A 22,040-nucleotide genomic window follows, 5' to 3' on the forward strand; every position below is an offset into this window, starting at 1 on the left:
CTAGTTTCCTGGTGTCCTTATTACTGTGAGTGGTGGCAACTTGGTGTAAGATCCACTGAGACGGCCATCAGTGTATGAGTTTGAAGCAGTCTATTACTGTTTTTCAATTATCAAATGGTTGATAATTTGATACCTAAAAAAAAGTATAAGAGTTAAGCTACACAAATAGTGGGGGCTTCGGTTAGTGGTAATACTGAAAATGTGCCCCTGTTTTAGGTGTGCCTGAAATGTTTTACTTTTAACTTCTTTTTATCAAATTCTGCTTTCTTTTAAAAGTGAAAAATATAACTTTGAAATGTTTCAGTTAGCACCAGGGCAGAACATTTCGGCTTTCCTACATTTTAATATTTTTTTTAATCAAAAGTAATTGTGAAATTCAGAACAACTTCATTAATGGTTTCCGCTGCCCAGAACCACATAGTTCCGTGGATAAGCTATTTGCCAAAAAAGCAAAGAAATCAATCTACTCAGTTCTATTTATAAACAAAAACTTTAAGAATTCGTCATTGTTTTACAAAGCTTATTTTGCAGACCTGTCTCTTACAGAATAAATTGGATTAATTTTCAGTCTTGTAGTGTGTCTGTTCAAAATAACAAACCCCAAAATCGTGACTGTTTCTCATAGTTTTGAATTTGTTTTCAGCTGTGGCAACAACACACTGTGATATTTGTTGTCTGTGTTGATGTGGACATTTTTCACACTTCTGTATTGTCCTTCCAAAGTGAGAGGACTTCAGACTTATGTAACATAGGTTCAGATTTTTTTTCCCTGTGTTTCTTTCTCAAACATTTAATTTTCCTGACTGTGCCCACAGAATGGCGACAATGCTGCAAGGTCACCAGGGAACGCTAAAAAACTCTCCTAGGGAAAGGCAATTGGATTAATACTATGAATTAGAATATATTTGTGCTTGACTGTTTTTCCAATATCTTCATTAGCACTGTTGTTGATAACATAGCTTTTAATAGCTTTTATAACCACAAATGCAGCAAGGAATGAAGCAAATAGGTCATTAATCCCTTAAAAGTACAATTTAATGCAATGCTTCATGACAGGAAGTTAACAGGATAATAAAACCTTTACTGTTTTAAGCCACACTTAATATTTTTATGGCACAGTTGGCTTGACAAAATATTCTTTGTGAGTCATCACTTCAAAGCAAGGTCCTGGGGACCAATTAAAGTTGTGTCTGCAACCCCCATGCATAACTGCATGTAAGCGTGAGGTATTTCAAAATATCTCTTTCAAGTAATAAGAGTTGTACCCAGATGAAGTAAAAGGGACCTTTTGCTTCAAGCCTTTTAATTTAATATGCCCATGTGTGGAGACACCCTTGGGGAATGAGAAATTGATTTTCATTCTTTACATGGATCCTGCAGTAATTTGCACTGTCAAAATAGTCCATGGCATTTGTCTTCCAAAAATTATATCCTTGACAGACAAACAACAGCAAGACAGATTGCCCTTGATTTCAAGCTTTATCTTGAAAGAGACCAAAATGCCCCTATTAGGGCTGATTAAAAAGTGAAAACCATACAAGTAATTGCCTTGCATACAATTTGTAGTTCCTGGGCCAGTGGAACCGAGTGGATTAAGGACAAAGCGAGGATTGTAGAATTTTCTGTTCTGGTTTGGTGTCTATGCCAATAACCTGCTGTTTGACCAGGCAAGGTGTTTAACATGCCATTGGTTGATTTCCACTTTGAATGAATTGGAAGTATGTCTGTGTTGTTCTGGTGTTGCTGATATTGCCACACACATGGTGTGGATGCTCTCATCTGAATGGCATAGTGAGCATTTTTGTGTGAATTTTATACACTTCTGGAGAATCAGTTTGGGTGGAAGCTCTTCATGAGTAACATGATGGCTTTCATGCTGGAGCAAGTGACATCCACATTTTTGTTGGTTTTTTTGGGATCGTCTGGATAGAATCCCTTTAATTACTGTGCAAATAGCGAGTTTACAATGATAATTCATTGTTGGAGGAACGGGACAGCCAATCTATTATTTTCATGTAAGTAGAGAATAAACATTAGATGAGCTGTGTTTTCTGACAGACACCATGTGTTTATGGAAAAATAACTCCCTGCTATACTTGGATTTAATGTCTTCATTGTACTTATTCTGCAAGAGATAATTTGTGCTTCAACAAGCTTATAATAAAATATTGATTGTTATTATAACAAATATCGCTGGCAGACAAAAATGGGGGGTCAACAGGCAGAAAGTGATGTAATGAATCAGAAGTGAGAACTAGATCTGTGTTTCCTGGGTTGTAGTTTGCAGCTGTGTTTGCAGGACTGCAATATCTCAAGCGCTGTGGTTTCTTTGAAGAAAATTCTGCACTACCAGAAAAAAAACCCAAACAACAAAATACTGAATTGTTTCAAGATCCGGCCGCTTCTCCCCACCAGATAATAATTTTTCAGGCACTGACATCTCATCCTTTTTCTTTCAGAATTTCCTAGGATTTTGATTGTGTAATTTGTTTGGGGGTTGAGTTGGTGAATCAGGACTGAAGAACTGACTTACTACTGTAACAGATCATAGCATTTTTATGTGTTAGTATCCTGACAAGTTCATAAGAAATGTGCTGTGGAGTAGGAATAGAGGTGCAAAGAAAAGGTACTGGCATGAGTGGTATAAATTTGAGATGCAGATGCGCATGACAGAGTTCACATGAGAATATTTAGATTTCTGTTTTCTGTCTAGGAAGCATTTTTGCAGGAGTGTTATTGTGAACAACCAACTGTTTTTTCCCTCACCTTCTGCTCCTCACATTTCCTAATTATCTGTCACTTCCATCTCCTTATCCTGTAACTCCGCTTAGTGCCCTAGGAACATCTTGGGAGCTTGAAACTAGACAGCTTTGGTAAATGTTTAGCAATGGCTCATGTGCAGATTTCTGAATCCAAGGAGGTTCAACCCGTGGGAAAGTTTCAAGTCCCATCTTAGGACTAAGTTCCAAGTATTGTTAAATGGCTGAGGTTAGAAATAGTGGGAAAAGAGTAAATAGATGCGGAGCTGGAAGTCAAATTTTTGCACCCTTTCTTTTCCCTCTCCCCACAACCTTGCCTCATGCACTGTTGTCGTATGAGTCAGGCTGTTTCTCCCTCTGCAACACCCCTCTAAGTGGGAAAGTGGATCTATAAAAACTAATAGAAATGAGAGAGAGAAAAAAACCCCAACCCAACCAACTCTTGATCTTCAGACTTGGAGACTTTGACTGAGAGCCAAATATTTCAAACAGCAGCCCTTTCATAAGCGGGAGAGCCTGTGCTAGATCTGTTGGGTATGCAGTGTGACCACATAATGCTCAGCACATGTCAACAGAACTGATAACCAAATTGTACCTCTCAGCCTCCCATACAGCCAGCTTTGGCAGGCTTTCAGTCTCTCAGTCCTAATTAACACGCTATGACTAGAAGGTTAAAGCCACAGCTTTATTTACTGCACAATTAACGGGTAAACATGATTTAATCATAACTTAAACATTCAGCATTTACGAGAAAATGTAAAAATCCTTTTAGGAGCCCTTTTGACCTCGAGCCTCCAAGCAGACCTCTTGCAATGTGGAATTAACTGCCTGTTCCACCAAGGGACATCAGGGCTCTCTGTGACACTCTGGATTTCCATCCTTGAAAAAATTAAAACCAACATCAACTTAACAGACATTCTTGTGTGTGGGTCCTATCCCAGTGTCAGGGTTCTTCTGGGCTAAATCTGCATCCAATGGCATCTGAGCACTGGCTTCAGTGAAAATCCCCAAGTATCAGGGTATGTCCTTGTTGTTCTTGGATCTCAGTAGCTCTGCTGTGGCCCAAACTGACCCCTCAAGCTTTGATCGAAATGCAGCAGCTTAGACCTGCAGAGACCTAGACATGTGCTTAACTTGACATCTTGTGGACTTGTTAACTTTAATAAACTAACCACTCAGAAAGTTTGGCATCCATGTACTGTTTGTTTATCATGTTTGGACCTTTAGATGACAGCTGAATTACTCGGTTGTAGTTTTTAAGTACTGTAGAAACCCACCAATATAAATTGACTTCAATTGAGCATCAAATTTCTTTTTGCTTAAGACAATTGGTGCCTCAGTACTCAGTTTATGGTTTGTTTCACACCCAAACAGACATGTAATCCTTTCATAGGCTAGACGTTATGCCAGGGGTGGGAACCACCACAGTACAAGGCAATTGCGTTGTAGGATAGAATCATAGAATCATTTAGGTTGGAAAAGACCTTTAACATCATTGAGTCCAAATGCTAAGCCAGCACTGCCATGTTCACTGCTAAACCATGTCCCTAAGTGCTACATCTGCATGTTTTTTTAAGTCTTCCAGGGATGGTGGTGATTCCACCACTGCCCTGGGCAGCCAGTTCCAATACCTGACCACCCTTTCAGTGAAGAAATGTTTCCTAATATCCAATCTAAACCTCCCCTGGTCCAGCTTGAGGCCATTTCCTCTCATCTTGTCTCTTGTTACCCAGGAGAAGAGCCCGACCCCCACCTGGCTGCCTCCTATCAGGTAGTTGTAGAGAGTGATAAGGTCACCCCTGAGCCTGCTTTTCTCCAGGCTTAACACCCCCAGCTCCCTCAGCTGCTCCTCATCAGACTTATGCTCCAGACCCTTCCCCAGCTTCACGCTCCAGCACCTCAATGTCCTTCTTGTAGTGAGGGCTCAGAACTGAACCCAGGATTTGAGGTGTGGCATGGTGGCCACCACCTGCACCTGCTCCATAATGGACCATTCCCATCCTCAGAGTTAGGCAGTTGTTCCTCATCTCCAGAATCGAGTGATTTACACATCAGCAGGTGTACAGGCACCACATTTTGATGACACCCCACCACTGCCATCACTAAATGTACAGCCATCTCACTGGTAGAAAGGAGGTACATCCTAGAAAGGATGGAAGGGGGAAAAAGCTTTTCTTTTCTGAAAGCAGAATGACTTTGGTAGGTAAGTACTATCTACTGAAATGAATTGAGTTTCAATGTTGTGCAGATTAACACAAGGCAATTGTCCACTGGGAAAAATACTAACCCTCTTCCACCTGAACTCCTAATTTTTTAATACCATCATTGCTACCAGCACACTGTTTCTGCCATTGCAGTAAAGGCTGAACTGGCAATTTTACCTCTCCCACCCCTGGTTCAGGCTGCAATATGAAAATTCTTTGGCAGGAAAAGAAGTGAAGTAAAGAAGGAGTAGCCAGTATCAACCAGAGTGGATCAAAAAAAGAATTTAAAACACCCATTTAGATATATTACTGTATGTTACAACCTATAAATCGCAACAGAGAATAAAACCAATCAAGAGAAAGAAAATTGTTCATAATTCAATGCTGGAAAATGCTGTTTCTTAAAAGCCTTGGTGCTGTTACTAATACCCAATTTTTCCACAGTCTTATGTATTTCTTCTAGACACCAAAAATGCCACATCTGCTACCATGTAAGACTTATGTAAGGACGTGTACGAAGAAAGGTGGATGAGTAGAAGCCGGTGCTTCCAGCACAGGCTGAGGGGAGACAGCAGAGCACAGTTATTGTGAGCTGTCAGGAAGCTGTGCCCTTCAGATGGGCAGATTTGAGCCCTGTGTGTGGGGTGCATTCCTTCCCCTCCCTGATCCCGTGAGCTTCTCCCAACCCTTTAAGGGGCGTTTCCTCTTCCAATTCAGCCCATGCTAGAAGTTGATACAGAGTGGGAGGAACTGCAGAATAAAGGAAGCTTTGTGGTTCTGGGACTGGCTGGTACATTGGCAAAATTCCTGTGCCCTCCTACTCACTACTTCTGCAGCTGCCGGTGGCGTTTGCCACCTGTTGGGATGTGCCCTGGATGGCACAGGAGGTAGCTACTGTGCGTTACACTGCTTCAGATCTGCATTCAGGCAGTCCTGTGAGACTGTCTTGCAGTGGCGAGAATAAATGAAGATTTAGGAGTCTTCTTTCCCAGCCCTGCCATTGACTTGCTTGCACTGAGAGGCAAAACAAGTCACTCTAACTTCCATGCTCCTCAGCTTTCCTGCCTGTACAGTGGAGCTAGTGGTGCTTATCAAGAAAACATCAGTGACTTGAAATATTCATTGTGTTTGGAGAAAGCTTTAGTTTCTTGGATTTGTGGTCCCGTTGGAAGTGTTGAGTATTTCTAATGTAGGACAATGTGGTGGTTTTCTGCTTCCTCTTGATGTGTTATTCACTTCTTGGCTTCAGGACTAATGTGCACATCCTCATGTGTGTCTGTGCCAGCACTCAGCTTAGTGTGTGCCAAGATAGGTTACAGTGTCTGTATTTACTATGTACGGCCTACATACCGCCTTTGTGAGTAAGTATGGCAGCAATGTAATAGAGGAAGGGGGGGAGTATCCGTGTGTCTGTATATAAGATCATATATTTGTACAAAGTGTGTGTCTGTGGGCTTCAGAGACTGAAGGGAGTCTGTGGTTCAGACAGTCTGCCTGGGTTTTTTCTTTCTTTTTTTTTTTTTTTTTCTCTGAAGGCAGCAAAATATGTTGATATGGATTTTTTTTGTAGGAGCTTTTTGTGTTTTGAGTTAACGCATTTCCCTCACATCAGATCTTGCCAAACGTCATTTACTTACTAGTACTGTGAAAGTAGGTAACCTGAAGGCAGCACCATTCCCCGTTGTTTGCTTCCAAACTGCTCAGAGACGTGCTGTAATAAGACTCCCAGTAAAAAACAACAGAATATCAGCATGAGCAGGAAAGTTGAGCAAAAATGCCTGTGCTTATGCTGCATGTGTGCTTAAATATTTAGCTGCAGTAGTGCCAAGGTTGTGAGTTCATAATGCAGAAATACTGCCGCTGGTGTGCTCTGGGGAACTGCGACCCAGTAACTTCATTTGGGAATTATGTCCAGTGTGGTATTTTTGTTCAGTATTCTCACTGGTGAAATGAGGCTTTAATCATGGTAGAGATGAGAGAAGGAGAGAAGCTTCATGCAGAGTAATCTACAATGAAGTGCAGAATTTTCATTCATGAGAATAACGTTTGTGATTTTTTTTTTCTCCCAGAAATGAAATGCCTCCAGTAAAAAAGTACAATACAAAGGAAGTGAACTCTTCCTGACTGCTGGAGTTTGCAAGTAATGACCTCTTTTCTCTTTTTTTTTCCTCCCTTTTTTTTCTTTCTTGTTGTTACCAACTAGCAAGATTTCTCAGTGGAAATAAGCTATTTTGTCTATGGATAGATCGTTCATCAGAGGGATTGAAATACATTCTTCACAAGCATGCTGAACATACCCAACCATTAATAACAACATTTTTAGTGGTGAATAAAACAAAGGATATTGCACATGGCCAGTAGGGAAATCAATTTATCTCACTTTGGTTTGGTCTGCATTAAGAAATATCACACATATTCGAAGTGTTTTGCATAGCTGGTGTCCTGTGTTTTGACATACGAAAATCTCTGCTAAACTCCGTTTTGGCATCTTTTTCTTGACCTCATGTCAGCAAGAAAACACTACTTTCCATGAAGTATGTTTAGCCAATTAAAAGATATACTATTTGTAAGTATATAAATATATATAGTTATGCATGTTTTTAGGTATTTTGATTAATTAGACCAAAAAACTTGCTTCTCCCAAAAGGACCACACTGGATTGTGTATACACTGACTTTGTATGAAATCTCCGAGAATGAATTACTGACACATGGGAAGACTTGCTGCTTCCAAGCATTGGACTTCAAGGAACTTGCACTTCTGGACCTTGTGTTTTCCCCTTGAAATCAGTGGCAATTAAAACCAGCTTTACAGACTTACAAGACAACTTGGAGACTGGTGCAGCCAAAGCACAGTTGCTGCAAGAGGGATTCAGTTTGCCTGTGTGCACAAGGTTGGTTGGCACTCAGATAAGTTTAACTTGAGTTGGTCAAAAGCAATAAGCCGTCCATGATATGCCCATAGAGACAGGATATAAGGCATAGCATCCCCATAGACTCTTTTAAAACTTCTTTTCAGAGCTCTGAGAACATATTCAATGAGCATTGTTAGGCTAATGGTGATGATGCCACTCTAAGTATCTATAAATCTTCCCACTACTTCTTGAAAGACAAAATGTACTTACATCACAACCTGAAAAGGGAATAAGTTTGTTAATGTCCAGATTTGACTTGAGATTTTTGAATTTGTTTGCTGTTGGGTTTTTTCCTAAACTTATTGAGGAGACATACAAGCAAAATTCGGAAATTCCTTACTGTGGCTGATTTTGAGTTCATTGAGCAGAAAATAACTGATCAGAACATACATGGAAATATTTTTATGTGGCTTTTTTTGTTTTCAGTGCTAACATAAATAAACTGTTTAACTGATTTTGTATAAACTTTCCAAAAAAAATCTCAAGCACGGAAAATTTCATCCCAAAATGGAGTTTATTTGAGAAAATTACAAGCAACAGAAAAAGAGGGTTAGAATGGAAATCTGAACTCCTCATTAACGAGAGTTAAGTGCCAACTTAAATGCCAGGGTTTTTTTTCTTTTAATATTTGGTTTAAAGTTACATACAGGTTTGGAAGAGCTTAGCTCTTTTTAACCCCTTTTATTACTGCCACTGACTCAGTTTTGTTTCAAAGTGATGGCATGGGTTCAGGGCTCCAGAGCTGTCTTCATCACAGCAGTAGACATGTTTTTTAACTTTTTCTTTCAGATCATCACTTGAGACTGTCTTCATACAGCCTTAAATTCCACACAAATCCCTCTCCCTGATATAGGCTAGATCTAAATATTTAGTGGCACAAGCCAGTAGAGATCATGAAGGCTAAGGCAGGCCTTAGTCTGGCAGATTATGGCTTCTGGTTTCCATTACAGATCTGGGGTAGTGGGAGAGAACAGCAGGTCTCCCTAATATGGCTAAAAGGTGTGCAGAAAACCCGCTGAAACACAATGCAGCCAAAACAAGGATGTACTTTGTTTTTAGGCCTTAGCTGGGGCAGAAACCTGCACAGCTTCATCTCTAAAAATGATGGCAAGTAATGTTTTGAGCACATGTCACACTTTTCATCTGGAAATCTCAGCACCTTTAGGACAATGAGGAGATGGATGTGATCTGACTGCCTTTACTCTTGGTCTAACTAAATATGGAGATCGCTGTGGTCTAATGGACAGGACCTGCATCTAACTCCTTAGCAAGCAGCTAACTCTGTTCCTGGCTCTGCAGCAAATTCCCTGTGTAACCTCTGGCAAACTTTCTCTTCCTTTGCTCCTTCCTTTGGAAAATTCCTCTGAATTCAGGGGGGCATTTTGTTGAGGGAAGGCAGGATGAGGAGTCACTTTACCAGATTTGGAGTCTCTTTTGCTTTTTGAAGGTTAGCCAATTCAGTTTAGAGACCAACTCTGAATGTCTCCATCGCAGTTCTTAAGAGAATTGTCTCTTTTCCCAGTGATGTAAATTTTGTTTACATTTTATGCTTTCTGCTTTTAAAAACCTCCCTGGTCTGTCTTTGTTCCCAATTTTTTTAGTCCAGAAGATCTTTATTAGATATACAGAAGAAGGGATCCAAGTATGTATTAAAAGCAATTATAATAACTCTTAATTTAAAAATTGCCTATTGCAAACATTCAGAAAGCATTCAAGTGGTCAGTGATGTTTCACTGAGTACGGGAGTGAGCACATCTCTTATTTTTAGGTTATAAAAATTAAGTTTTCTATAACTGTGAGGAAGAATCTGACAACCCATGCACTTGGAAGAACAGGTCTACAACTCTGGAACTGCAGCTCTAAGGCAGATATCCCTGACACTTGAAAGAAGACAATTAAAAGGAGACTCTGTCAAAAGTGTTTCTGTCAAGCACTGACAGTGTGCAAAACATGCACACAAATGAAATGGCAAGGTGCCTGCACACTCAGGCAGCCTGAGCCACACAGTGCCAGTACCCAGTTTTTCCTATCAGTTGTTTTTCAAAGTCTCCATTCTTAGTGTACTTCAGCCCTCTGAATTGTACATCAGAGGTCTTCAGAGGTGCTTGGCTTTCTCCACTGAGTAAGCATAGGGACTGCAGGGGGTTTGTAGGATGCACCTCAAATCCTGTGTTCGGTTTTGGGGCCCCTCACGACAAGAAAGACATTGAGGTGCTAGAGCATGTCCAGAGAAGAACAATGGAGCTGGGGAAGGGTCTGGAACCCAAGTCTTATGACCTGAGGTAGCTGGGATGGTTTAACCTGGGGAAAAGGAGATTCAAGGGGACCTTATTGCTCTCTACAACTCCCTGACAGAAGGGTGTAACCACATGAGGGTCAGTCTGGTCTCCCTCCTCCCAGGGTGAGAGGAAATGGCTTCAAGTTGCACCAAGGGAGGTTTAGATTGGATATTAGGAAACATTTCTTCACTGAAAGGGTTGTCAAGCATTGGAAAAGGCTGTCCTGGGAAGTGGTTAAATCACCATCCCTGGAGGTATTTAAGAAATGTGTAAATGTGGCATTTGGGGACATGGTTTAGTGGTGAACAAGGTGGTGTTAGGTTGATGGTTGGACTTGATGGTCTTATGGGTCTTTTCTAACCTAGATGATTCTATGGCCACCTGAATATGGTCCTCAGGGCCTAGGCATGTTCCCACTAAATTATATCAAACCTTTACTCTCATCACTGAAAGCTGAAGTGGACTTGTCTGTCCATAGAAACTATTAGTTAAAATTTACAAAACTGTAACCTATTGATTGACATTTCTAATCAATTCATATTCTTTAGCCAGACAATTCCACCACTGGTTAGACATAATTCTAGATTTCTTAAAATGCTCTGAAAATTTCAGCCATTTCTTCACTAGCAAATTTCTCCTCCTTTAATTACACAGAAAACTTTAAAGTGTAACAAGCTGCATTTTGCTGTTTCCATTTTTCAGTAACATGGACAAAAATACAATCTAATGAGCAAAACATTTATTTTGGTACAGGATTCTTCCTGCTGCTTAATGCTGTTTCCTTCTGCGTTTTTTTTCGAGAGTGCATGGTTTTTCACATTGGCAGGATGTGTGTGGACATGAACTGAATATATATTTAATCTTAAATTTGGTTGCAAGCACTAAGTTATTGCACAACAACGTCTGCATGAAGGCAGAATGATGTCAGCTCAGCAGGGTCTTATGATAAGGGAGACTGGGGCCTGCTCTTAAACAAGCAGGGTTCAGCATTTTCTGAAGTAGCAATACTTCTGATGTGAACACAGTATTTACAGAATCTACAACTTGGCCTATAGCCTTTCTTGTGAAGCAGCTACAACCCCCTCACAATTAAAATACATTTTGGATGTATTTTTTTTCAAGTAATAGCAATCCCTTGAGTATGCTCAGTGCTGTCATGGCATGTCATGATGGTTAAAGGAACTGTGTTAGGAAATGAAGCGGCAACTCAGTGCTGTGAGACTTGTGCAGATTGTGGTGGACCTGGAATAAAAATAGAGATACAAGCTCAGACACTTATATGGACAACATCAGTTCCCTTCCAGATGCAGATACTTATGTTCATTTTTTCCCTGCAGGAAGCCCTCAGGCTAATATTTGTGAGGAGAGAGCTGTTTGCATTTGGGGTAAATGCAGTGTGTGTGTGTGTCTCTCTCAGAAATGCTCACAAAGTCCAGCTAGCACAATATTGTTCTGTGACTGGCACTACGCTACATCTGCATTTGAGGTATTTCTGTACTTTGACCAGAAAAATCCCAACTAAATCCAACTCTTGTTCTTCATGGAAGAGCCCCTTGCAATGGTACATCATCCGCTTCGAGGTCCACCTGGACACGCTTTCTTTGGTGCCGATTTATGCAACCTGACATGTTTGTTCCACTGTGGATATTTTCTTCTGGTGATGAAAATAGCTTAGAGGGGAAGAGAACTTCTTTTCTTTCTCACAATTTCTTCCTTTTTGCCCTCTAGGAGATACTGATGTTGTCTGTCAGCTTGGAGCGTTACGCTCCCATCAGTTTGTTACCAGTCCCACTGCTACTTTATCCTTAAATGAATGGTGAAACCTTTTGTCACAGTGACTGAAAGACAGAAGGGAAAGAAAGAGATGACCTTGCAAGAGCTCAAGAATGAGATGGGATCTGGCAATGAAACTCTGTGGGTGGTTTTGAATTTGTAAGATGGGGCTGGGCTCAGTGCTGTAGGTCAGTGAGCAGGGAATGTCTCATTGTCTCTTTCTGTCATTCCCAGCCCTCTACCCCAAAGCTCTGCTGCTCTGAGAGGCCAAGAAGTTGGTTCTACTGCTTTTGCAAATAGTATTGTACTCCACCACAAGTACTGTTGAGTTTTGACTTGGTGAAAAGTGCTTTTACTTTCACAAGCTTTTTGCAACACGCTTCTTGCTCATTCCTTCATTGCCCTCAATCTTTCCCAGATGAGTGGACATGCCCCAAGGCACAGTTACAGATGGTCTGCAGAGAAGGAACACAGTAAAACAAAAACCAAGAAGTAACCAAGCTCTTAGGCTTATTTAATGATATCATTTATTTCTTAAGGGGGACTAGATTTTTAAAAGCTTTTCGATGATTAAAAATCTAGTAATTTAAAATGCTGGTAGATGTCTGCCTGCTTATTCAGATGCTTAATTGCTGTTCAAAATCTGGTCAGCACAGGTGATCTTCCATACAGATTTTGGGGCAATCTTTGCTGTATTGAAACTGTCACCAGACAGCATCTTGCTGTCACCTGTAAGAGAAGGATAAGTCTGCTGCTCATAAATGCCAGATACCCTTCCAGAAAGCATAAGAAAAGGTGAAGAAAAATAATTATATATATATGGTTAGAACATGAGTGCAATATTACTGTGAATGTGAGTGACCAAATGCCTGAAACCCAAACGTAAGATGCCTGTTTTTCCTAGTGAGGCTCTGAAGCTGATACTCCATCGGTGTAGGAATGAAGCCAAGTAATCTGACAAGTGAAATGTTGTGGTTCTGGGAATTTCTAGCAGGCTTATGGCTCACATGTGTATTTCATGTGAAAGCATGTCATGTGTCTGTCCTGACTGATCTTGTATACAGCTGTTGAACAAAAGTATGTGGAAGAAAGCTTGCATGCAAATCGCTCTTCCACTGTGCCAAACAGAGGTGTTTCAGTCCAAGAGACGTTAATTATTAGGGCTGGGCAAGGAAGTACTTTCAGCAAAGGACTTTTGCTCTGAGGAATGTCACGTTTTCCCACTTTGGAAAATTAATTTTTAATATGTCTTTTGGTTCTAGTGCTTATAAGGCAATTTGTAGTGTATATTATTGCTAACTAGTACATAGCTGCTACCAGAAAGGTAGATTCCAACAAAGCAAACAGCATCCTTTTCTAAGATAAAGGAAGGCTGAAAGTTGTCTAAGGTGCTTTGGAGTTTTTACTTGCATATATCACTTTAGTAAGGTAGAAAGAGAAATAACAAGATTGTCTGCAGAAGATAAACAATTCAGCCTTTAATTCACGGAATGACAGAAACATTAAGGCTGGAAAAGACCTCCAAGATCATTGAGTCAACTAGACCAGAGCACTGAACACCACGTGCAGTCATTCCTTGAGCACCTTCAGAGGTGGTGAGTCCACCACCTCCCTGGGTAGCCCATTCCAATGCCTGACAACCCTTTCCATAAAAAAATTCTTCCTGATGTCCAACCTGAACCTCCCCTGGCACAGCTTGAGGCAGTTTCCTCTTGTCCTGTCACTTGTTACCTGGGAGAAGAGGCCAACCCCTGCCTTTCTACAATCTCCTTTCAGGTATATATGTACTGATGTACACCCTTTTTAATTGTTGCAATGTGCTTTCATTACCTAAAATTTAGATGCCAGTCATGGTAATTGACATTCTACTCTCTACCTGCAAACTCGTTCTTTTCACCATCATTAACATTTCTCAGAAGTGAGTCACTGAAAACTGCAATGACACACTCAGACACTGAAATTTATTGCTTACTTTGCTTATAAGGAGTCTCTGATTCTCCATGTGATATAGATTATATATAGAATTGTAAATGTAATATTTAAGAGACTGCCAGACTTTCTGCGTCTGTGCAGCTTCAGACCATCAGTGTGGCCTGAACCCTTGAACTCTTAATAGTGAAAGCACGAATCCTCTCAGAGCTAGACTTGTAATGAAGTAGTTTATAGGTCAAGCTTTTGTGCTGATTGTTTTAAAAAATGATCTGAAAAAGATGGGAATAAAATAAGCTCAAAATGGGGACCACACTTTCTCTTTGAGTTTCTGCAAAAGGCAGTAAGTACATGGAGATTGGAACTATTGGTTGTCAATGACTTGATTTTATGTAGAGCACATGATGTTTCAAAAACATCTGTGCTTACACTGGCTTCAAATGGTGACAAAAGAGTTGAGAAGCTGTCTTTATGGGAAGTTTGAAGAGAGAAGTCAGGAATAATAGATAGGGAAGAACATACCAGTAGATTTGATAGTTTGGTGATCTTACTTAAACAACAACTAATCCCTCCTGATAATATTGAGCTGTTAATCCTAGTTAAAACCAAAAGGATTCTTCCTTCCCCAGCTGAATGCTGAGAAGCCTTGGTTTCTTAAGTTAAATTGTTCCATGACTTCTCACCTGCAAGGTTTTCCTGTTTTCTGAAGTCAAGAGATAAACATCATCCCCAAGTGGCTCAGCTGTGCTGATCAGGGAGATGGATTAAGATGATGTTTCTCGCAGCCAACAGATGTGACAACCTGTTTTTATGTGGAGCCAGTTTTAAGTCTTACTTAAGAAAACAGAAAGAACTGAAGAGGAGTTTCCTCTGTGGCATTTCCTTCCTTCTCCCCCTAAATTTGTAATATATAAATACTCCCTGAAATCATTGCTTGGAGTAACCTTGGATAGGTTCTCAACCTTTGATGAATTGCTTTCAGGTTTCATTTCTGAAGAGTTTGCACAATTAGAGAAAAAAATATTCCTGGGGGATTCCCTAGGAAGATCTGTCTGTCTTGTTATGGGATACATTTCTTGTACTGTCACAAGATGAAATGAGGGGCTCCCCTGACAAACATAAAAGTTATATGACAACCCATCTATTTTTAGATGATTTAAATCAGTCAAGAGGCAAAAACATTTGTTTCCAAGACTGTAATTTTCCAGATGACACCATTTTATTGCACGGTGCCATACCATGAGAAAGAGCATTCTTGTGGCTTTTGAACTGGAAATCCTGTAGGAATGCTATTTCTGGCATTTATTTGCTGTGAAGGGAGGCACACATGGAGAGCAGACAGACTGACCAGATACAGTTTGTGGTATTAAGGCATTCAGAAAAGTCCCTGCTGCACAGCCCTTTTCCAGTATACAACGTGTTGAGTGAAGTTGAAAAATTATCAATGAAGTTCAAAACTGAAAGCCATGATCTGATCTGACAGCCAGACTTTCATGCTATTAATGTATTCCTTCCTCTTGCAAAAATGCTATTTTCAGAATCCACCTCTTCTGTCTTCATACATTGATGCTTATAAAATAATTCTTGGGAATGAACAAGATTTTGGTACAAAGTGGAAATGAGAGTTGAATGTGTACTTTAATGAGAAACCAAATGCTGTCACTACACTTTAATGGGGCAGATATTTTTTTATTTACCCAAGAACCATGTACAAACACGCAAAAAAAGATGTTGATTGAAGAATGAACACCAGAGTAGAGAGCTTAGGCCCATAGTTTGGTCACACTCTGAAGCTGGCAGGCATGGTGAATTTAATGTGATTTCCCATGCAAGCAGAGTTTTTGCATGGCTAAGTGCTTGTGAGAGGTGACCCTCTATAGCTTAAGACTTTGTACCATCAGATACTTTCTGTGGTCAGTTAAATAGAGCAAGCTGGATTTTTTTTATTTTTCATTAAAAAAAAAATAGAACTAGGCTCTGAAATTTTCTTGAATAGAGTTGTGCTTCTCCACAGCTTCTCTCTCAGGAAGAGCTCTAAAATGATAGTCTGCCTGAACGGAGCAAAAACCCTAATAAATATGGTGCATTCCTCTTTAAAAAGTATATTTATTTAGTAAGTTTAGAAACCACTCTGAGGTTAGGTTACAGCTATTGGGATTAGAGGGCGTCTCGTGGGCAGTTCAGACATCAAGCTATAGGTCCGTGGAACGAAGCTGAGCTGTTTCTAGCCTGATGTCTGAATTATGAATTAGGTTCATTCTAATTCCAATGGGGTAAACCTCAGAGCAGTTTATATACTTATGGCTAAGTGCTCCTAAAATACAGGCTATTTATTTAAAACATACATGTAAAATGTAATATCTAAAAAAGATGTCTGGCCTAGCAATGCTGGAGCACAGCAACCCAGCCAAATAAAATCTTAATTCTGACTTTGGAGCCCTCAGAAGGGGATGGCACAGCTGGCTTTATGCCACACACTGATACTCCCAGGAAGGTCAGATCCCTGCTTGGCTCAGGGTGAACTGGAACAGCCACAAGACTAAACTAATTTGCCTCAGCTATGGCACTTGCCTCTTCCTCAGCCATGCCTGTCATGCCAAAGCTGGGAGAGCCTTGGGTCACGATGCCCTCCCTTGAGGATTCAGGAAAGTTCTGTAGGCCAAGAATACTCTGCTGGGTTGGCTCCTCTCTCTTTATCACTGGAATTGTGCGAAGAAGCCTGAACCTACTTTTTAGTCTAGTTGGATATTTGGGGAGCAGAATGGAGCTGCAGGGTTGGACAGAAAGCACAGGATTTATTAATAGCATCAGCAACTACTTCCATCTGGAGCCACCCTGGTCTCTGAGCTCATTCTAGCAGCAGTGCCAGCTGGTGAACCTCTCACCCTAATCGTGTGTCTTTGACCCCTGCTGCTGCAGTCAGGTGGCTGTGCCAAGCTGCATTCTGCAGCTGCCTTTTTCACAGGGTGCCTCTGACTTGCCTTGTGGGGAAGAGCACTCAGTGAGGGTTCCTACAGGAAGCTAAGCCATCCCTTCCTCTGTTCCTTTTGCTCAGGCTACTAGAGAATCTAAAGGAAAGACAGCATCTGATGTTATTTTCCTGGGATGGGAGTGGAACAGAAACTACCCGCTATTTTAGGACATCTGAGCTGGCTCCATCACTATACAAAAAAAAATGAGTCAGTTTACACTCTGGTTCTCTCTTCCCTCCTAACCATGCTCCTTAATTTCCATTCCAGGAAATAAATGTGACAAAATACCTTTCAAGTAATTACTTCTGTCTTGGCATTGAGATGTAGACAAATCTTCTGGAAACTACCATTCCCTGGTTTGGTCAGAAGGTGAAGATCTGCTGCAGATGCAGAAGCAGCAGATGTGTAGTAGACACAAAGGGCAGATTTCTTTGGACACTGAAAAATTGTCATAGGGCTGAAGGAGTGCATAATTAATTCATGTGTGGATCCTGGGGCCAAAGATCACTTTATACAAATTTCTAGGAGTTGGCAAAACTAAATGTCACAAGCAAGCAAGTGGGAGTTAGAAACTGAGCATGGACAAAACCCACTGTTATTGTTTTCTGTTTTCAAAGGAACTAAATCTCAACATTTTGTGTGGCAGCAGAGTGCTTACTTGTAGTTCTTGAATGCCTGAGACTGACCATGCAGCACTAAAGTATGTGTTAGTGTAATGAGGATATAGAAATAATCCCTCTCCCTTGGATGCCTAAATCCATTCAGAGACACTTGTGAGGCAATACTTCATCTGGCATAACTGAATTTTGGACTGGGCTCTGCTTGGTACAGGAATAGGAAGTTGGGTGCTTTCAATGGACTTTTGGGATATCAGCAAACTTCCCATGTCATTGGTAAGCATGAAGGTAACTAATGAAGGGGTTTGGAGAATGAGATAAAAGCAATGAAAAACCTGAATAGTAGATCTTAATCCAGCCCTGTTGCTGTCCTTGATCCCAGATATCCACGATTTTCCATTATCCCTCTCTGGCCATTGTCAAATGTGTCTATATTATCAACAACCTCTCCCTGGGCTGCAGCATTCCTATACTTGTGCATATATATATATATATATGTCTTTTATTCAGATGCACTCCAAATGTGGAGGAAAGGTCAGATCTAGAACTGCTTGACATTTTCATGCTCTCTACCAAGACTATTTAGGCAGTAAGATTTGGTCAGATGACTCTGTTTTGACAGGCTACACATCTGTCCCCAGAGTTCTCTGGATTAGCATCCTGGCTGCTTTGGAGGAGGTAGAGCAGGTCCTGGAGGTGTGATGGCACAACAGAGCAGACAGGATGGCTCAGATGTGCCTACAATGTGTTAGAACCAGCTGCATGCCTTGAATGGTGTTTTCTTTGCTGATGACCAATGCATGCAGCCAGAGGAAAAATTCTCCAAGATGGTGTCGTAAGAAAATATGTATCAGTCAGTAGAAGCGGAATTACAGGGGAAAACAATCCTGTTGTAACAGATGAAGCACCTATCAAGTGACAACAACAGTTTATTATCCTTGAGCAAAAGTAATGGATATACTTAGGCATAATCCTACCCTAAAGTGTTTTAATTCTGATGGAACTTCTTATTAAGGAAAGACATGAAAATGGAAAAGTGCACACTCTAATGGTAATAGTGCCATAAAGTTGACAGCATTTCTGCAAGGTAGATTGGCACCTAAATTAGCTAAGAAGGCTTGAAACAGGATGGAAAAAAAATTAAAATTAAAAGGAAAGAAAACTATTAGGTATGAGTCAGTGATGAGTGTTTTCAGTCTCTGTTTTCACAACTAATTAAGATACAAAGGGTAAGAGGATTAAGTCTTTGTTTTGTTCTACCTGCACTGTCTGTTGACTGGCTAATCACGAAAGCTCCAAGCCCAGCTGGGAGTTCATACCATTTATGATTTCTCTTTGCCTCCCTGTTTTACTTGAAAATGTACTTTGTTACACTTGAAACTCATTCTATATATACCCTTGAAAACAGAAAAGACAAATGCAATGTGTTCAAAATTCCCTGTCTCTTGATGTTGATGTTGTAGGCATTGCTTATCTGTACAGAACAGAGAATATGCCAATACACTTATTTATTCCATGCAATGACCAAAATCACACAGTAGGCCGATCTATACACAATGCTGATATGACCAGACTTGCTTTCATGTCGCCTTAATTTCATTTGTAAGGAGATAATTTTTTTCCTCATCAAATATTTGTGGGTTATTAAAATTACCCAACAGGCTAATGAGCCCTACAGTGTGTTTCTATGTGATCCCCAGTATGTTTTCTCAACTTAAGCAAAACCAAAGTTTTGTAACTCCAGGAGCACCTGAGGGAAAAAAAAAAAACAACCATGCTTTAAAAAGGCACAGTTCCTGTTGTGTTGCCTTCTTACTCCTGCTGGAGAAAGTCTTACATTTGTACTAGCCCACAGAATATATACATATAGAATATATAGAATATATTGAATATATTGAATATATAGAATCATAGTATCACAGAATGGTTTGGGTGGAAGGAACCTTAAAGATAATCTCATTTCAACCCTCCTGCCATTGGCAGGGACACCTTCCACTAGACCAGGTTGCCCAGAGCCCCATCCAACCTGGCCTTAGACACTTCCAGGGATGGGGCAAATAAATTCAGAACCTCCATGCAGAATGCAGCATCTTGTAAAGAAAGCTGCTTATGTGCAAGTTGAATTTTTGGTTCATTATAAGTCAGTTAGGCCATGTTATATTTCAAGTCTATGGATTTAATAAAACAAGAGACTTCGAGGCTGGAGATCATTCTGGAGAGCTCAGCTTAAGTTCCTGAAATGTGATTTTTCTTCTCTATTCATGGGAAAGTTTCTTTGCCTGGTACAAGGAGTATGACTTGATTATCTATCTTCAAGGAAGAGAGAGGAAGTAATATTGAAGAACTAGAGAAGGGCATTCATACACACACAAAAGAAAACACCAAAAAAAGGCATAATCATGAGCATATTGGTTGGAATGAAGTTCTTTCAGATTCTCTCATGACATTCAGACTTTCAGACTTTCAGACTCCTCCATTCAAAAACTCAACATGACAGGTAGACCAAGATGGTATAGTTTTGGGGTGATGAATCTAAGATTGAAACCATCTCTATAAGAAGTAACAGAAAACCTCTCTGGTATCTCTGTCAGCATGTCTGATGTTTTGAGACAGCCCGAAAGACATTTCGTAAAACAAGCTTCCATGGCTCATTGCTTTAGGTTGATTACTCATATTTTCCCTTTGTAGTAATGTTTTCCTAAATGCATTTCATTCAACACAGTGTTTCTCTGGCAACAAATGGCAGCTCATTGTTGAATAGCTAGCATTGCTTTGATGATTTTAGAATTTCAGTGCCCATTTGCATATTAGAATCCTCTACAGATCTAACACAGCCAGTTCCTTGAGTCAGAGTTTTCAGAAGGTTGAGCTTTAAAAGTGCACAGCTTTCAACAGCAGAAAGATGAGTGCTTCATCCCACAGAAGTGTTTGAGGTTCAAGAAAGGTTCTTGTACGGTGGTGAGGCCAGTGAAAACTAAAATACCTTGTAAAATATTTTCACACACATGTGCAAAGACACCTCGGGACAGCTAAGGGCTGTCTACTTAGGGCACTTGTGTGGGTTGGCAGAGAATGACTTGGCAGAAGTTTAAATCTAGTTTTTTATATCCCAGTTGACAGCCCCAGTCAGTAGGATATCATCTACACTGAAGTAATTTGGTCAACCCCTCCTGTCTCACATCAATGTGGTCCATGGTTTACCTCCTTCCCAGGCAGCCTAACCTCTGATATATGGTAAGAGAATTTCCACGTTAATTTTTTTTGAGCGAAGAAAAAAGGATTTTCCAAGATTTAAAATGCAGTAATTCTAATCTCTTTCATGGTCCCCCAAGGTACTGAATATACAGTGTATGGCTAGGCCTGACACTCCACTGGATTTCCTTGTGCAGCTTATTCAAACTTATATACAGTTTATTTTGATGATGGCTGGCTGGGAGTCTACTGGCAGATCTGTAGCTTAGTCTTAATGTCATTTCAGAGTTGTTCCATTTATTTAAATAAATAAATATTTTTTCAATGAAACAAGGTTTTGACCTATATTCCAGGTGAGTGTCGAATCACTGAAACTAAACTTTTCAGAAAATTCCATTTGAAATTTAGAAGCAATTTTTTTGAGTCAAGGTTATGCTAAACTAATATGTTCCCATTAAGAATTCTGGTTTTACGGAAGTGGTAGTTTTGACATTAAAATATATGGTCAAAAGAAAAATAATGGATGTTTGTCTTTTTCTGCAGGCGCATGTGAGGTGAACTTCCTAACCTGAGCAAAGAAAGAGCAGGAATTGTTGTACTGGAGGGCTTGACATACTGATCCTAAGCTTTTAAACCACTGTTGCAATGCTCCTTCTTAGCTAAGAAGTCCAGCTATACTGATTATTGAGGGAGCTCTTTTGCTTCTGAAAGAAAAATACATTTATGATAGTATCCTAACTTGGTTTTGATAGAGGGAATAAACTTGCGGATTTCAGGTGTTAATTAAAGTGAAGATTCTTCTAGTATACCACTGTGCTCCAACTAAACTATGTCAAGAAGTTTCTCTGGCAACGAGGCTGCTTCTGAAAAGCCAGCCTCACATTCCATGTCATTCCTAACATCCACTTAGGATGGTTGGAACCTCCTTAGTTTAAGAACATCCTTGCCATTAGGAGCTCTTGGTTACCTGGCCAGCTCTGATTCTACTGGGATGAGAGCTGACTGGGTGTAATTAAGTGGACACTTCCATTTATCTCTTCATGCTGGATCAACATGGTAAAATGAAGAACACATGTTTAAAGCACTTGAAAGGCAGCAAAACTTAAAGTGGCATTTAATCAACCTGTGGAATTTTTTGCTGTGGGACATGGAGGCAAATAGTTTTGGAAGTCAGGGTAGGATTAAGCACTTGAATAGGAATAATACCTGCAGTTAACTTGTGAGGTTAAAGTATTATGAGGTTTATCAGTTCTTTTGCTTCTGGGCATAAACTGCCATCTCAGCTTGTGAAAGAACTCGTTTCTGCTCTTGCTCATTGCTCAGAGCCATTTGTGGGATGTTTTCACAGGGTGTGGGGCACCTGAGTAAGTTGGTGCCTGAGGGGAGGACAGCAAACCGGAA

The sequence above is a fragment of the Pipra filicauda genome, unplaced genomic scaffold, assembly GCF_003945595.2.
Source record: "Pipra filicauda isolate LSUMZ 115617 unplaced genomic scaffold, ASM394559v2 scaffold300_size901280_pilon, whole genome shotgun sequence".
NCBI classification, from domain to species: Eukaryota; Metazoa; Chordata; class Aves; order Passeriformes; family Pipridae; genus Pipra; species Pipra filicauda.